We start from the raw sequence: 18,176 nt of genomic DNA, 5'->3' as shown, positions 1-18,176 counted from the left end.
AATCCTGAGAACATCTGTAATGTGGACAGACAGATGTTTGTAGTTATGGCTCTGTGCTTTATCTTTTTTTCAGAAATTAGCATATATTCATGGAATTTCTCACTCATGATAAAAAAGAGGTGATACTTCATTAAAACAATTCAATCTTCTGCTGTGCTGTAAATGGGGAGGTGGGTGAGATTTATTTGTTAAACTTTGCCATAAATATTTAGCAGGGCTTGGTTGAGAAGAGGACATCTAAACAGATTGCTGCTGAGCTAACCCTTGGAGATTTTCCGGATTTCTCTCCCTCCTAATTTTTTTTTGTTTGTTTGTTTTACAGAGAATCTAAACTAAGTAAACATTTGAAAAGAAAAGCACGAGTGGAACAAAAGCCCTCCCCATAAGAAGATTAATAGGATTCCATATACCACTTTCAGATTGTTATCATGGCTTCTACTGTTTTTTGTTGGATTTTTTTTTTGTTTCGTTTTTTTGTTATTTTTGTTTTTTGTTTTTTTACAGTAGCAACCAGCTGGTATATTGCATAATGCTAATCACTTAGTGTCTTTCACTTTTTTGCAACTCTTTGGAAACACATCCCCATCAAACTGCTTTAAAGCTCAATTTTAATTTAGATACAAACTATCCCAAAAGTACTCATAGTCTGAAAAGTGCCTCTGGCAGTCTGTAATTATAATGCAATAGAGCTGTCAGATTTGATTAGAATGTTGTTTCAGTCACTCAGTCCACACAGCACCATTTAGCCTCTCATGATCATTTAAACATTTCTCCTCATCACTCAATACCTACCCAACATTGAGTATGTAATAAATAGGGCTTTATTTATTTGTTGGCTTTCAATCATCCAGATCCTCCAGACTACTTGGATGATACAGTTGTGCAGAAAGGCATCTGCCAATCCTCCTGTTTCTTTATGGTACAGCATTTCATCTGCAAGAGATTCATATCATAAGGCTTAAAACAATCTGCTAGTATTATGGATTAATAAAATAGCAATATTGTATCACATTGCTTGGGTTTGAAGAATATCACTACAGCTGCAAAGACCCATACTAATGCAAATTAACATTTGGAAGATAAAAACAATATTCCTGAGAAATTCTGTGTTTCTGAATCCATCACATGTCCAAGTGCATTTCATTCTGATGACTTCAGTGGGGTTATCCTAGACAGGGACCTGCACCAGGCTATTTAATTAATTTGTGCAGTTCTTGGTGCTTTTCATACATGCCACGAACAGTGAAAACAGAGAAGGCAAATTCCAGAAACCACAGGCAGCTTAAAAAGCCAATCTGACTTCACTTAATCAAAATAAAAGTTGAAAGAACCTCTCTTATCCCAAAGCTCCCATCTGACACCCTTGCACTTTGGCTCCAGGAAAGGTACTGGGGAAATACACTGTCAAGTTTGAGATTTGTAATAGAAATATCTGAAAAAGAATCTCCCTCAAGCAGAAAGGTAATACCAAATTCAGGGGATACACATTTCTGTCCATCTGTGGTGTTTATTCTGTGAACTTTCCTGTGCTGGTTCTCTGTTTTAGGCCCAGGGCCAGTATGCTGCCTTCCCACCATTGCTCTCCATTTATTCTTTGCCTCTATTCTTGAAAACCTCCATCTGAAACAGACAGTGCATGGAATGTCTAAAAATAAGGAGGCTTCTAACATCTTGGCACATGCATTTCCTTCAGTTCCATTGTCTCACTTATTTAAAGAGATGAAGAGAATATGGCAACGCTGGCTGAATACTTTTCTTGATTTTTTGTCTCTTCTAGATGACTTTCAGAAGCAAAGACAGAAAAAAAAATCACATTTATGATAGTTCATCCTGCAGACAGCCCAACTGCTGTGAATTCCACAGACAATCCATGTTCTCCCTACACAAACTTTTCCTCCTGCCCACCCATAAAATAAGATCTCATTATAGTCTAAAGCTCTTATTCCTAGCCAGATCTGAAGGTCACAGCAGCAGCCCCATTGATTCGAGTACCCAGGAAAAATTTTACTTTCCATCCCTTTTAATGTGTGCCTCGAAGACACCTAGAAGTTTTTTGAGTCTTTTCAAGGTCATGCTGAAAAATAAACCTATTAATATAGCAGGGTTTCAAAATATTTGAAGAGCTAATTCAGCAGAGTTTGTATCTCTTGTGGAGACTTCACTGGAGCCACCATTCTTCACTCTATATTAAGTCACTCTGAATATCAGTCAGGGCACTTTACTCAGCCATAAAAGAACTGCAAGCAGAGATGAATCTCATCCTTTCTTCTTTCAGACAGCTTAGGAAGCCACCAGTCTCCCATTTAAACCTAACTACTGAAGACAACTTAATGAGGCTCAGAGAAGATCACCTTGAACGTTAGCCAACAGCCCACTGTCACAAGAAGTTTCTTGCAACAAAACTCTGTAATCCTTGAATAAATCTCTTCCATTGGGGCTTTGCTCCTTGCTCCTTCAGCTGTCACAGTGGGAGGTGTGAATGTGTGTGGGATTCTTGTGGTGAGAAAGACAAGGATATCATATTAACATCTTGGTTGTAATCATTAATTTAGGAATAGCTATAGTGAGTAGTGAAGAACCAAGGGCTTGGAGAGACTCATTCATTTATAAGTCTATAAGGGACAGACAATACTGCATAAAAAGCCTAGCACATGAGTGTGGACACCAAGCTCTCAGCTTGCTGCTGCCTTCTGGAACTTTCCTGTGCTTGCTTGTAGGCATCATGTGCATGCACAGATATGTACCATGCATGGTATCTCCAGTTAGAGAAAGAGCCTGTTACAAGAAATTGAGACAATAAATTCACATAATTGCAGAAAAGTGTGCAGAAAGGCATCTGCCAATTTTCACACAAGCAGGGAATATTATTAACCTTCCTCTTTCCACAGTAACAGAGGAGTATACCAGAATTTGAATTCTTGAGAGACCATTGTTAATGATGAGTTTAAAATGTCCAGAAATAATTTCAAAAGTTTTAGTATGATTATTTAAATATACCTTCAGCATTTTCTGCCTGCCATTAATCCATATTTGTTGCTAATACCTTATCTCTCAAACATTCACCTACAGAACAATCATTACAGTATAGGTAAAAGATGTGCTTTGACTGCTGCTAAATATGTGGAGCACAGAACTCTCATCTCCCCCTTGAATCCTCTCCTGGGTTACTGTGCTTGCCTGATGTCCTTTCCTGTGTAGAAGCTATTTCAGGAAGAGGGAAATCTTTATTGTTGCATGCTAGCACAGCACCTGTCATAGTGAGATACAAAAGTAATCACAATAGACTTTCTGGTCATGTTACATTAACTGGTCTTGATACGAAAATTGAGGCAGTAAAGGAATGTGACCTGAAATGCAGACTGCATCAGAAAAAATGGGCTGCTTTTTTTTTCTTAAAAAAATCAGGCAGGTTTTACCATTTTCCTTGTGGATTAAGAATGCATTCAGTCAAGAGAAAACATCTGTCCGCATGGTGAGGAAGGAGAGAAAGCCATATGCCTTAAGGAACTGCTGCTTAAGAATAAGCGCATAAAATCTAGAGGGCTGGCATGAGATTTGGTTCACTGGAGGAGAAAAAAAGGAAAAAAAAAATCACTGAAATCTGTTCATGTACAAGCAAGGGGCAGAGGAAAAGACAGGAGAGCATAGGAACAGGAACATCTGCAGATGCAATCCTTTTGAATAACAAGCAGCATACACTGGTTTAGGACAAACAGCTGTACAACATGCAATAGAAACACCCCCACTGGTGTAAGCAACCCTTACTCCTAGTACTGGCATGGGAAGGACACAAGACAGACTGAAAACAGATGAGGGACAGATACTCCATTAAATGGCTCAACAACAGTTTCCTTCTCTGTGCCCAGTCTAAAGGTAGTCTTAATAGAGCAAAACTGTAGCAGGCAAATTACCTGTCAGACAATAGAGGCTCCTAATGAAGAAAGATTCAAAAAGCATGGGAAAATGCAGCCAATAAAACATGTCCTAATGCCAAAGGAATAAGAATTCCTGGCAGAGGTGTGAAGCTCTTCTTTTAATATGGAAACAGAATGCTTGGAAGATCAGTTGGAAAATATGTAACCCTGGTTTACTAAATACACTCCACATTATTTCATTGCTCTGGGTTAGCAAATAGGATATCCTTAGGGAAGCGGTGACTGTGTTTACTTGCTATAAATGTGTACTGGAATGCAGGAGGATATATGGTAATTACAACTTTGGCACTGGACTACAACTCTGGTGACCTTGTTTTAATTTTTCAGGTCACTTGGATTCCCATATCAAACTCTGAAGGCTGGGTGTTTGTGTGAGTTGTCTAAGCTGCCTCCACCAAGATGAATGATACCTCTTGAAATAAGTAGGATAAATCATCCCCTAGAAATTCTCTTCTCTCTACAGAGTGTAGAGGAAGTCTAGTTTATTTAGACCAGAAATCTATTTTTCATGTGTCTAAAGTTATATGAGATAAGCCTCACCATTTTTCTACAATTTTTTCTGAATATCTGTCAGCAAACTGGGAATAACATTTCAAGTCATACTGTTGCACTATGGAGACATTATCCATTACTGTTTCAGAGGCAGCCACATGAAATTTCTAACAACATCTCTGTAAGAATATAAACAGTTTTAAAAAGGCAGAGTGTTTTTAATTTATTTGTTTATGGTCTAAGTTTCAATTCTAGTTTTATTTTTTTCCAACAGAAATTAAAGGATTGCTGGGAACTGCAGTTCTAAAGGGAGTTCTACACCATATCAAAAGCAACACTACAAAGTCTCATTTTATTTAGATGTTTTGAAAAGACAAAGGGAGAGGATTTTGCTGCACATTCTAATAGCCACAATTCTGTGAAGTTTGTCAGGAAGAGCACTGAAACACTCTTATCAGTCATGCTCCATTTCCACATCGGGCAGATGAAAAAGTTTGCAGCTTCAGACACTGCAGATTAGAGATGACTGCTATTCTAAATGTAAGAGCTTTGTGTCTGAAAGCATAGACTGACAGAATTGAAATGCTTCAAAAATATCAGTCTCTTGAAAACTGTAGGTGAAAGTAAATCAAATCGGACTGAAAAATTTGTTTGTCTTGAAGTATGAAATAAATGTTCTCGGTAGCTGTAGTTGAATGATACTTGTCCAAAAGATACAACTGAAATACTAAATTAAATATTCCAACCAAGTTAATTATAAGGGGATCCCTGAGACTTCAAAGAAATTTTAGCACTGGTCTTTTATTTTTGAAACAACTCAGAGTAATAGATGACAGTTTCTCAAGGAGCTGAAATCCTATTTCAGAGCCAGCTCTATTCAAGTTATCAATATGACCACATTCCCTGCTGCTTTTTGTTAGTTGTACAAGGATCACCTCTTGAAGGGGTATCAGAGGGAAGACATTACACATATCAGGGAGTTGTTTACTGTGTTCTTCAGGTAAGTTCCATTGGAAGTGTGAGCAAGACAGTACAAAAAAGTCATTTAAAGAATGCTTCTGAATCTACTGAGATTTCTAGGGAATTATTGGTTATTTCACTCCTGATTGTTATATTATTATGCAAACAATTGTCGAAGCTATTTTTCCACCTTAAATCCACCACTTCTCTGGTGGTCCCAGCCACCAGGTGCTATTTTGATTTAAAATGTACACAGGAGATATTGAAATGAGTAGAGTATATTATCTCTGCATGCATTTGTCTCCAACAGAACACATTAATTGCAAATGAAATCAATGCAAAACAGTGTGGCTTTTAACCAAGGTACAGAATTAAATACAGAGACTATCAAATCTGATAATTCCTTATTGAATCACACACATTGCCAAGGTCACAAAAAACAAGCAGCCTGTGAAATGTATTAAAGACTGGTAAATTACATGCACGACTTTTGTCAGCAGATGCTTGCATTATACTATATGTACTTCATAATATTAGTCAATAAATAGATCAGCACCTACTTTATTGTTATAAACAAGATATATTTTCCAGTAGATATTGGCAATGAAGGGGATGGTCCCAGGGAACTGAAGGATTTAAAGCTCAGTTCTTTTCTTAGTCTCAGAATTTGTGCAAATTTCCTCGTTTTCTTCTAGCTTGGCTCCATATTTGTAACTAACCCTGGATGAAGGTATTTGCTGTCTGCATGGAAGTATTTCACTTGGGAGAGTTCTTCCCAGTGAATTTCAGGAACAGAATGAGATGATGTCCCCATAAACGGCCCTTTCTGTAATGCAGCTGTCACCACAGAGTGTCCATGATAATCACTGGGTAAAGACTTTGAAGATCAAAGTATATGGAAAAAGTGATTGCCCATTAAAGAAAATACCAGGTTGTAAAAGCTGAGTATCACTCCTACATTTCAGTATGCAGCAGTTTAGACAAGTGCTGATGGACATCAAGGGTGTCATCTGGCTGCCCCATACACCAGTTTTGTCTTAATATCCTGTCCTCTACTATTTGGCTATTAACTGCAGCTTCCTGTTGTCTTGTTTCCTTAGACAGCTATCAGCTTCCTAAATTGAACCCACCACCAAGACTGAAATTACACAACTACACATATCAAGGAGTGAAAAGGATATTTGCAGATGTTTTATTGCATGCTCATCAGTACCTGCTGTTCCTTTTTCTCACTTTTTTATTCATCCTGTCTCTTTGGATTTGTAAGGTCTCTGGGTCTGTGATTGATTTTTTTGTTCTGTCTAACAGAAGGGAGAATGGGGAGAAATGACCTGCTTTTTGTTAGTCCTTAGTCATTTGCACAGCTATGTGGTATTAGGACCCACAGATTATCAAACTTATACTTAGTGCACAGATTTATTACTTTTAAAGAAACACACAGCTATTTTTTGGTAATTTTTGCTGTTGCATTCTCAAGAGTTCCTTTGATTTATTAGCCCAGTGTGTTATTAAAATAATGAATTATTTGCTGGTACAGTGCATTTAACATAGTATACACAAGGGCAAGTACATCTGCTAGCTATTAATCAAATATTCACTAACAAAGGTTGATTAACAGCATTTTACAAATTTAGAGCAGGAAAGAAAAGTGTAATAGAGCTCCAAAGTTAAAAGATAATAAATTATTGAAATGCATTTATCTGTGCACTGATTAGTGCGTGGGATAGACAGAACTGCAGGTACAGTTTTGTTCATCACACAATATCCTTTGCTTATTGAAAAAGCCAAGTCATTTATTTAGCGTTATTTTCAGCTTCTGAGAAAAAGACGAAAAACCTCCAAAAGCTGTGCACAGCTGTGCCCATTTGACTCAAATTTAAAGCAAGCTTCCTTAATGTGCAATATATGTCCCGCAATCAACTGGATTAAACTTTCAAATTAACTCTTTTGTTGATATGTGGAGAAGAGCCTGGCATTTGGACACCCTGATGCCAAAGTTTATTGTGCCTCTGGGTAACTTGAAAGCTGTCCAGTCTTCAGGACATACCAGAAGGGGACGTTTTTCAAGTAAGCATCAAAAAAACTTTAAAATGGATATTTAAGAACTTCTTTTCTCTTAGGTGTTGGAATCACAGAGCCATCTTCCTCTATTTCATATCTGTATAGAAGGCTTGGAGCATTTTCTTTTCACTGAAGCTGAACTGCTTTGCACAAAGCTAAGCACCATTTTCTTACAGAGTCCCAGCTTGAGCTATGACAACAGATTGATAGTTTAGAGTCTATGTACCTTACTAAATCCTATCGCAGTAAGGAATCTGGGGGCTTCCAAGCAGCAGGATTGGTTTCCCTTGTTAATTATTGTCAGTTTCTTTAACTAGACTTCAGAGAAAATCACAATTTTTTCCTAAATTGCCTTTTCATTGATTTTCAACAAAATAGTATCACAGAAAGCAAACATGGACTATAAATGAAAGCTTAAACATTCAGTGCACATACTGTTGAACAGGGGAGAAAAATATAGTATGTTAATAAACCTAGCTAAAAGAATACAAACTAGAAAGTAAATAAAAAGATGCAGGAATTACTGGAATTTATAATTTGAGTTTAGGGAGAAGAAATTAGGGTTGGCATTAGGGAAAATTACAACACCAGGAAAAATATTAAAGGAAAAATATTTGCAGCTGGTGTTAATCAATATTGACTCTGTTAATTTACTCCAGTTAGAGAATCTGGTCCATGCATACTTATATTACTATTTAGAAAAACAACGCATTTGTTCTCTGTGGAAAAGAATTCCATATGAAAAAATCGTTTTTCTTATCACTTATCTAAGAGCTCCTTTGTAAAGTATTCTACAGAGAGTAAATCACTTATCAATCTTCTCCATAAAACAAAGGCAGAGATACAGTTTCAGGTTTAATCTACTGTGAGTGGCACTGTGTGGCCAAGAAAGCAATTTATAAATAAAAGTGCAATTAAAATGACCTTCAAAGTTTTGCAATATAATCTAGAGAAGCAGAAACTTGAGAAATTTAGACAATGAACAGCATATGAGAATGTAAACGGCCTGTCTCTTACAGATATTTCTCTTTCAGAGTCTTAACTCACTCCCAAGGACAGAGCTGGGAATGCGGATGACAAGCACAGTTACAAAGTGTTTTGTCCCAGTGGTTGAGTCTTTGCCTGTATTTTCCTGCGGGTATTGAGATGAGATGGCTGTGAAATATGAATGCGAAACAACACTAGTAGGAACCCAGGCTTCATTACCCTGAGTCCTCACAGGACACCTTGGTTAATTTTCTTTGATGACAAATCATGGAACCTGGCAAAATGCAAGGATGCTATATACAATTTGGGGCATGTGTACCACTCCTTGGGAGATGATCAGAATTCAAAATGATCTGGTAACAGCTAGAGAAATGGACCAAGATCAATAAGATGAAAGCCAAGAAACAAGTACAAAGTACTACATTCAGTAAGGAGAAATCAAATGCACAAGTTCAAAAATGGGAGTTAGTGGCTAGGCAAAAACACTGCAGAGGAGAGACTGTTTTACCACAAACTCATCGAAATATCACCTTCCAAAAAAAGGAAAACCTAATTCTACAGTAAAGTAAATGAAGTTTTATGCAAGATGCAAGAAGAAACATCTCTGGAAGTTTTTAGAACAGGTATAAAGATCATCTTTTGGGAAAGCTGAGAATCCATTAGATACTACCTCAGTATGGGCAGGCAGACATCAGATTTCATCACATTCCTTCTGTTCATAACAGTCAGAAAGGTGGAGGACCAGAACCACATGGAGCAGACCTGGCTCAATTACAACTAGAATCTGGTGGAGACATCACCCTTTCTCTGTTCCCTCTGTAAAAAGGGCTGAAGCAATCCAAACTCTGATGTCCCTGTTCAGGTGTGGGGAGCCTTTCTCTGCCTCAGCAAGTGAAAAAAACCTCTGTGTTTTCCCAGGTATGTGGGTGCAGCAGAAGTAGGAGGGGTGTGACAGAGCACAGCAACAAAAAACCCACAGTCAAGTGGCTGAGGTGGCCAGAGGAGGTGACCTGGGAAGCCCTGGGCCCCTTCTTTTTGATGGTTCCTGCCAGCCAGGCCATCCCAGCCTGGCATTGAACTCTGTTGAACTAACATCAAGGCTTCTGCAGGATTAGGGGCAGCAGAAGCTGTCAAACAGCCTGCCAGGAGAAAGAGAGATTTGCTGCAATGTGTTTTGAAATGAGCAGCAGGGATCAGCAATTATGGAAGTTGGTGCTGCCACTGAAAAAAAGCTCTCCAATGATAGTCTCTGCAAACCCCAGTGAATGGAGGGGCTCAGCACAGCTCCTGGTCTCTGTCTCTAAATCTGTCTCCTTAGTATACACACATCCTCTTCTCTTCCTTCTAGTCAAACAACTATAAGCACACATGACAACATTTGCTGGTGTGTTTCAGAATGATAAAGGTAAGCAGGATCACGTCAAAATGGGTGCAGTAAAAATATTTAATAATATATTATAAAAAATAAAAAATAAGCAGAGATGTCTTAATTGCTGATAGCAGTTCCTTAATTATCAACAGGATCCTATAATTTCTGTAGTCTGCTGAGTCAATACAAAGTACACTATGAAGTTAAGTAGCACTCTGCCTCTGTGGCTAGATATGATCACAGAGTAACCAGGTTTTCTTACCATACCTTGTGCTCTGTCATTTATGTACTGGGTTTTCCTACACCTGAAATGTTGTCAGAAATGTATAGTTGCTGAAAACCTTTAGAGCTATGTAGCAGAACTCCTGCTAGCAACAAAACAAAGATATTAATTCAGGAACTGCTGACATCAGATGCCAAGGGTGTGGGTTAAGAAATCCACAAGCCTCAAAACCTGTGAAATCCAGCAATGCGCTGGAAATCTGGTTAGCCTGAAACAGGAATGGAAATCACCATGGAAAAACCTGCCACTTCTGTGCCCTTTATGGAGCTGTGACATCCATGTGTCTCCAGGAGAGAGACCTCCTTCTCCACCCCCTGCTCTTCCTCTCCCTCCATGCCAGGCTAAGTTTAGGGACTCTTTCACTCTGGAATGCCCCAGTCCCTTTGTCTCCAGGTAGAGCTGTGGCTGCTGGAGAAAGGATTTGGGAGTTTTTTCTGAAATAGTGATTCTCCAGTTTTGAAGAGACACTAATCAGATGAGAAACAGATGAAAGGAGTAAAACAAAAGTACAAAGAGTGGAGTTTTTGGTGTGACTGCTGGATGATGAAATTCAACTGCAGCTCTGTGCATTTGCAGGCTGTAAAATATTTACTCAAACCAACGTTTTAACTAGAACAAGTGAAGAAAGTAATTTATGCAGCATAGCTAGCCTCTGTTTTTGAATTGATAAGAATGATTATTAAATGTTATTTATTTAGAACATCTACTTGCAGGCTGCCTTGTTTTAATTTAATATCCCCTGGTTATGAGTTAACCAATCTCTCCATGCTTCCAAGCACATTTTTGTTTTTAAAGTGTATATTTAATCTAAGCAAATATCCATATTCAGACTATGTTGATTACTGCTCCTTACAAACTATCATTGAAAAGGTATGAGAGTTTAGATGATACACTAAACACATGTATTATTCTAGAATATATTTTCTGCTTTGCTATTAGAAATAAACACCACGCTGTGCTGGTGTGACTTTTTAAATTTAAACTAAAATTGGATTACAAATCTGCTAGAAATTTTTTTAAACATGAACTCTTCTCTTTCTGTACTCAACACTTGTCAGCTTTATCTTAATTGTCTTTGTCAGCTTTATCTTAAACTTAAACTAAGAGCAGGTCTGCTTTCTGGAAATATATTGCTGTCAATGGTTGAGAGAATATTTTGATCAAACAGCTGCTATCTAAGTTGAATGGCACATACTTGCTCTGAAAGATTTTTTCTAAATCTGACATGCTAATATTCCATTATATCACACCTCTTGTGCTAGGATGACTAGAAAAATATAAAACTTACCACTAACCATTACATTAATTATGGAAGCAAACATTTTATTGGTTACAAATCTTACTCTACTACTCATTAGTACCGAATCATAGCTGGGAATTCAAGCTCTTCAAACCATGTTACAGGATCCTATTAACTGACATCTTGTCTATCTGTGGCTGAGAATTTGTAAAAGATCTGGTGTCAGCATGTCTAAGAGCTGGCAGCTCCTCAGTCTGCTAATGTATGAGTAGGGCCAGAGAACACCGGGAAAAAATGCCAAGGAAGGTGTAATGGAGATGTGTGTTCAGCTGCAACAAATGTTTCTCTCTCTCTCGTGTGCTAATGGTCTGGTCTGTCTGAAGTTGAGAAGTTGAGTTTCTGAGCTCTTGCAACTCTACTGCCTTGAAGTGACAGATTTAATAAGTTATGTGACTATGTCTGTTTGTTGTAAAAGCTGCATGATTAATAGTAAACACTAATGCTGTGTAACAGAGCTCACACTCTTGCTTCGAATTGGTCCCAAGCTCCCGTTTAATGAAGACCCCACTATTGAAAAGAGCTTGTATTAACAAGAGCTTTTTCTGGACAAAGGGACTTTGCCATTTAACAACTTCAGCAGCAGAGAGAAATGGCACTGCTAATGAAATATATATTTTTCTTTCGTCAGGTACACCACTCCAGGAACTCAGTGCAGCTTAGAGTTTACAAATGAATCTCCCTTTTGATAGCATGGAGACATTGCCATTTGTTTGCAAGCAGCTCACACACAGAGCTGTGAAAATCTTGCCCAAGCCAAGAGGGAGAATGTATTTCTGGTGCACTGCATAGTCCTTCACTTACTCATCTTTACTGCAGCCCTGTGCAGTAAGGATGCCATAATCTCATTTTCCAGCAGCAGAACTGATATGCAACCACACCAGGAGAGGTGTGCTTAACTGCAGCTTGGTGCTGAGTGTCAGGTTAGGAGCTGAAACACCCAGAATGGAAGTGTCTTCTTTGGAATGCTTGAGAGTTCTGCAGCCAAGTGCTTGGCCCACTGCAGAACTGCATCTTCCACTACTTAGCTGGGTACTTGTGGTTTGGGCATCTCAGCTCTGTGAGGTGAATCAAGGCATGAGCTCTGTGCCCAAGGTAATATAGGAAGTTTGTTGAGAAGACCTGAGCCTAAGCTGCTGAAAATCAAGTCTAGATGCCTACTGAAGACCATCTGCCTGCCAGCTCCCATAGGGAGTCTGTGGGAAGAGGGAAACGAAGCCATTTGCAGTGCACAGGGGTTTTAGAAACTTTATGTGTAATGCTGCTGATTTTTGAGCACCATCTACTGGTGTGTGAGCTACCTGCCCTCCTACACACAGAGCAGGAGTTTCAGGTTACCTCATGACCTGTAACAGTGCCAGAAAGGGAAATGAGAAATCCTCACATCCGGTCTTGAGCCTCAATAAAACCACCCATCCACTTTGTCAGACAGGATTTACCATTACATTTTGTCATATCTTGGAATAATGCTATTTTAACTTATTCAGTTCAGCTGAGTGCCTGCAGCACAGTAACTATTTTGATGTGACTGTCACAATCCTAAAGCTACTGTTTGTGATTTACACATGAAATTACTGGGTAACATTCCTTCAAACTATAAACACAGGTAACTCAGACTTGTCAAAAACTCTGTGTCAAATTCATCCTTAGCATAACTTGGCAAGAATATGACAAAGTTTGTACTAGAGATGGATTTGGTCCACTGTCTTTCGATTTTTGATATATTAGGGTCAAAGCCTTGCCAAGGATCCCACTATGTATGAAATGGCTGCATTTGTCAGCATTCAGACATCCAGTGAAATACTCCCCAATGTTTCCTCCATTCCAGAAAGAAACAAAACATATTCAATAATAAAATCTAAATCAAATACAAACAACTGCAAATGCAAGAAATGTGACTTTATTATCACCAGAAATTCATCAAAATCTGACAGTGCATTTATGAATGGATTATCTATTAAATTTCCCTCTTGCATGTATCTAGCCTGGGATGTCATAGCATTTTTTAGCTTTCGAAGTGAGATATAATAATGATTAGCATTATTTCCAATGGAGCCCTAATCATGCAGGAAATAGAGTGTAATGTTGTGTTGACAGTAGTTCATTTTCCAAGATCACGTTACATCTCCTATGAATAACACTGCAGCCATCAATGTCATGATTTAAAATTGCACAGTATTCATGAATTGCCTTACTGAACAGCTGCCACCTTCCCAAGATTTTTGTGGTCAATAGTAAATTGCAACATATCTCTGGTTTCTAGTAATGCTGAGGCCTTTGCTTTCATTTAATGTCGACAAAGGTTACGTGCTTCTCTTTCTGCCATAGTCTTCACAAAGCCAGCAAAAAACCCACAGAAAGCCAACAAAATACACTTCTGTTTCCTTGCCTCATCACCAAAACTTTGTAATGAATTTGTACCAACATCTATCCTCCTCCTGCAATGCACTGTTAGCATCCAAAGCTTCATAAACTGTCATAACAACAGTGGCACATACATATCCAGAAGATATGTAGGTTAAAATTATACCTAGAAGCCTGCTTTGGGTTTGGCATTTTTTTTTGAAGGTGAATTTAATACAGCTGGTGTAAAGTGTTTTTCAGCCTTATTCACAATATTCATAGAAGACATACAGTAAAAGTATTATCACTTTTTAAACTGAGTTTTGTTTTCGAATCTCTTAGATGAAAGAATTTGTTTTAACCATATGTCTCCTCTGTGCATATATTGGAGTTAGAACTGTGTGGTAGCTCAAATGAGAAGCAGACATGTTAAAAACTGTTCTCTTTTCTCTGCTCAAGAAAAATAAAAAGAAATAAATAGCAGTTGCTCCAACAGACTCTGAAGTCAAAGTAATACCACACATTGATTACAGCAGTAATCAAGTAAGACCTGTGCTATTCCTCAGCACGATTATTTTTTTCGTTTACTAAAATTAAGCTGAGTGGTTGACAGTTTGCTCTGTTCTGGTACTGCTCAAGCTATAATACAAAGACAACATCAAGTAAACAAGTTAAAAGGTTTCAGTGAAAGTGAAGCACGATGAATTAGGAGAAACAATTAATGTAGACACCATTATAAGAGTCCTATCAGTGATTTAAGCAATTTAAGCAATAACCTTTCAACTGGTTTGAAGTTGCCTTTGCTGGTCTTATTTTACAGAATCAAAAAACAGCCACGTTCAGAAAAGTGTTCCTGCTCAAAAAAAAAAAAAAAGATTAAAAAAATCCACCAAAAAAAGTCTAATAACATTGTGATTTCTAGGCTGGAGGAAACTGTTTACCAGGAAAAGAACTGCAGCAATGAGAAATGAGAGGACCTAGAGAGATGATTCAGATGTCTGACTTAATAAGTTGGTCACTACCTTCCTATGAGGTAGCTGCTTTTCATTTACTTTGTCTTGTCAGAAGTCTATTTCATTGCACTGGTTGCATTTCTAGCCCTGCTCTGATTCACTGTGTATATTAAAACCAGCAACAAAAAGATTTCTGCCACATCCTAATACAGGTTTAATAATCCTTATCTACACCAAATGAGCATGGAAAGACTCAAATCACTCATGTTTGTATAGAGCTTCAATAGCCCAGTAGAGAATGGAATAATCAAAGAAATTATTATATGCTACCATTCCACTACAGGTTGCAATAAGAAATACACAGAAGGGCTTCACTAAAGCTAATTTTAGGCCCAGAACACTGCTCTTTGTAAGCACTTTCTATAATCAATAAGCAGGCACCTTCAGAGGGCAATTCAGAGCAGGACCTAATTTAAGTGCTCTGAATTGCACTTTTGAAATCCCCACCTCTTAGTGGTTTATATAGTGGAGCCCAGGGAGATATACTTTGAATTCTGACACAGAAGAGAAGTAAATCTTCTGTGTTTTCTAAAAGAGTCATGACATTTGTAAAGTGAGGGCATGACAATGCAGCAAAAAAAGACAAAGTGCAGGGAGGCCCAGTGAGCCCTGACTTGGGCTGGTGAGTCCTGAAAGTGGCATAACAAACAGGTGTACAGGCAAAACAGCTCTTCTAGAAAGAAACAAAGTTTTCCTATGTTTCAACCAGTACAGGACAGAGGAGCTCTGCAGTTTCAAGATGCAGATTCGTGCAGGAAGGACCATCTAAGCTCCCTGAGCTTCCCCAGCCACCCGGGGGACCTCGTCCTGCTTGACTTTGTCCTGCTTGTTAGAGAAAAGTGTCCTCTTGGCTTCAGCAGAACCAGAGCTATGCAAGAGAAACAGAAGCACTGGGAATCCTCCCAGCAAGAAACAAAGCTGATTTTTGAACAGATAAAGAAACAGTGCAAGTAGGGCACATCAGACACACGCATTATGTGAGATACCTATACATATTTACTTTTAAACAAAAGACTTTCTGGCAACTTTGAAAACACTTTTTTTTTTTTTTTTTTTTTTTTTTTTAATGCACAAAACAGAATAAATACATACTCAGAAACAGTAATGAAGTTATGTACAAAGTCCCTTCCTTGAGAGACATCTATTATGTCTCTCAAGCAAGTTATTTCTTAACCACATTACTACAAAGAGGAATTGAGGGGAAAATAAATGAACAGAGGCTTTTCCTCATCTTCTGCCATTGCCTGTCTCTGGCTTGCAAAAAAAGGGAGCATATGAGGAGCTGTAATAACCAGCACACCATGGGTACTTGGGACATTGTCTTCCTACTGACTCTGCTAAAGATATTTATTATTTACCTGAGGCTGGAACTACCAGCAGAAAGGAGAAACAGAAGCAGAGTTACTTGTAGCACTCTCAGAAAAAAATAAACCGACCAATATGAACAGAGAGGATGGAAAGGAAATCAATAAGTGTGAATGCTCTTCTCCATCCACTGTAAACATGCTGGTGAGGGACATGATTCATCTCTGCTGGTGAAAATTGGATTATAAGTGTTGTGGAAGCAGAAAGGGAATTTTGAAATTAAAATATGTTCCTGCATTTATGGCTGATCACTTTGCAGAGAGTTTTGCTTTTAATTGCATATATGACATATCCTTTCATATAACAGCAGTCTTGAGAAAACCCTGAAGAAATCAGAAATTGTCCGACTTCCCTAATGCTACACCTTGGCCCTCCTTTACAAATGGTTTTACAGGCTTGGGCTTTCTGTAACTTCCTCAGTGGGAAAGTCACACAGTGCAGAATTCAGGTGAAGCTGTGTCATGCCAACGCTCCTCTTAAGGCTCCCATTAGAGAGGTAGGAGGAAGTTATTAACAGAAATGTTTTCCATTTAACTAACCATTTAACTAACCTGCTTCCATTCAGCAGGACTAAAGAGATTTGGAAACAAAGACTTAAAGCCTGTCTAAGAAGAATAACATAGCAAGCCCAAATTAGAAAGGTGTGATGGGAGCAACCTTGGGCTGTGCTGCCTCTCTCCCATGCCCAATGTCCCTTCAGCTGCAGGCTTTGCAGCTCTCTGAACCCTAATCATATTTTTTTGGGCAGAGCCTGAGGTCCCCATCATGCCAAATTAGGAAAGATCCTTAGCTGACCACAATTATTTTAATTTTCACTGATTTTAGATTTTTTTCCTCAGGGACACCTTTATGTATGTGAAGACACACTCAGCAAAAGGAGGTAATTGACAAATTTAGTTACATTGCTTGATCTGTATTCTTATTAATGGTGAGAAGAGGCAGGCCAGGTTTTACCTTAGGTAATTAAGCCAGGCATAGAAAAGAAAAGCAAGAAAAATCTATTTCTTGACACTTTCAGAGAAGGCAATGAAAGTTGGACAATTAAGCAACCTTATCACATAAAATGTGAGAATTTTTGTGTTGTTTTTCATCTCTGCCACTGATTTACTGCATGATTTTGAGCAAGTAACTCTGAGTCCAGTTAGTATTGAGACAGACAACATTCACCTATAGCACTGAAAAGAAACTGCACTGACGGCATCTATGCTTCTATCAGTCACAAAACTCTTAAAAAAAAAAAAAAAAAACCACACCTCTTTAAATTATTCTTTTTCAAGAATGTTAAAGAACAGCCAATTTTCCAGTCAAATGTGAACCAAGAAAAATAGAAACCATTTCAAGTTGGAGTTAGATTGTTCATCTTGGTTCTACCTTGCACAGCCTCCAGAGGGCAGATAGGAGCCCCTGGGAGAGCAGGGCTGCAAGGAGAATAAGCCAGGATGCATTATAAGCCAGCAATAAGAATAAGCAAGCAGCTGCATTGGCTATGTTATCATAGAAGTTTTTCCCACCCTGAACTAGTCCAGACAAAAATAATTTTTCAGCAGCTCTACATAGTTGTAAAAATCAATATTTAATGTGTTGGGGAACACTTTAACAAAGGTGTTTGATTTTAGACCCTGACAGCTCGAGAGGTAACCTGATTTAAAAAAGGAATGCAGAAGCAGCCATGCTCCTGAGCCATCGTGCCTAATTCTAAAGACCCCATAGTGCTAAAAGAACAATAATGAATGAGGGCTAATAAAAGCAAAGTCATCAGCAGGAGGACATGAATTAAGTGTTAGAAAACAACTCCTGTTTGGAGACGCAAGTCATGCACACTCAAAGCACAATTTGCTGTCACTGTTTTATTGTCATGCAATATATATTGTAGAATCATCTTTTTACTCTGCATGCAGATTATTAATCAGTGAAATAATAACATAGCCCTGAGTGAAAGCACAGGCAGGATGAGGAAGCAGCTGGCTATTTCTCCTACCTTTTCCATTTCAAATGTTATTCCACAGTGATACAGATGCTGTCCAGACATAGGATACAATTTTAATGTTAATTTTGTTGCACAATAACTGCA

General features: G+C 38.3%; 1 long non-coding RNA gene across 1 annotated transcript; it reads left to right on the top strand.

Moving 5' to 3' along the window:
* The first annotated feature begins 2,080 nt into the window (after positions 1–2,080).
* On the top strand, positions 2,081–8,372 carry LOC139805081 (uncharacterized). The gene is made up of 2 exons (XR_011729682.1): positions 2,081–2,740; positions 6,492–8,372. It is a non-coding gene; the product is annotated as an uncharacterized lncRNA (long non-coding RNA).
* Positions 8,373–18,176: the final 9,804 nt, after the last annotated feature.

The sequence above is a fragment of the Heliangelus exortis genome, chromosome 19 (assembly GCF_036169615.1).
Source record: "Heliangelus exortis chromosome 19, bHelExo1.hap1, whole genome shotgun sequence".
In the NCBI taxonomy this organism is placed as follows: Eukaryota; Metazoa; Chordata; class Aves; order Apodiformes; family Trochilidae; genus Heliangelus; species Heliangelus exortis.
This window is presented reverse-complemented; position numbering and strand designations above follow the sequence as displayed.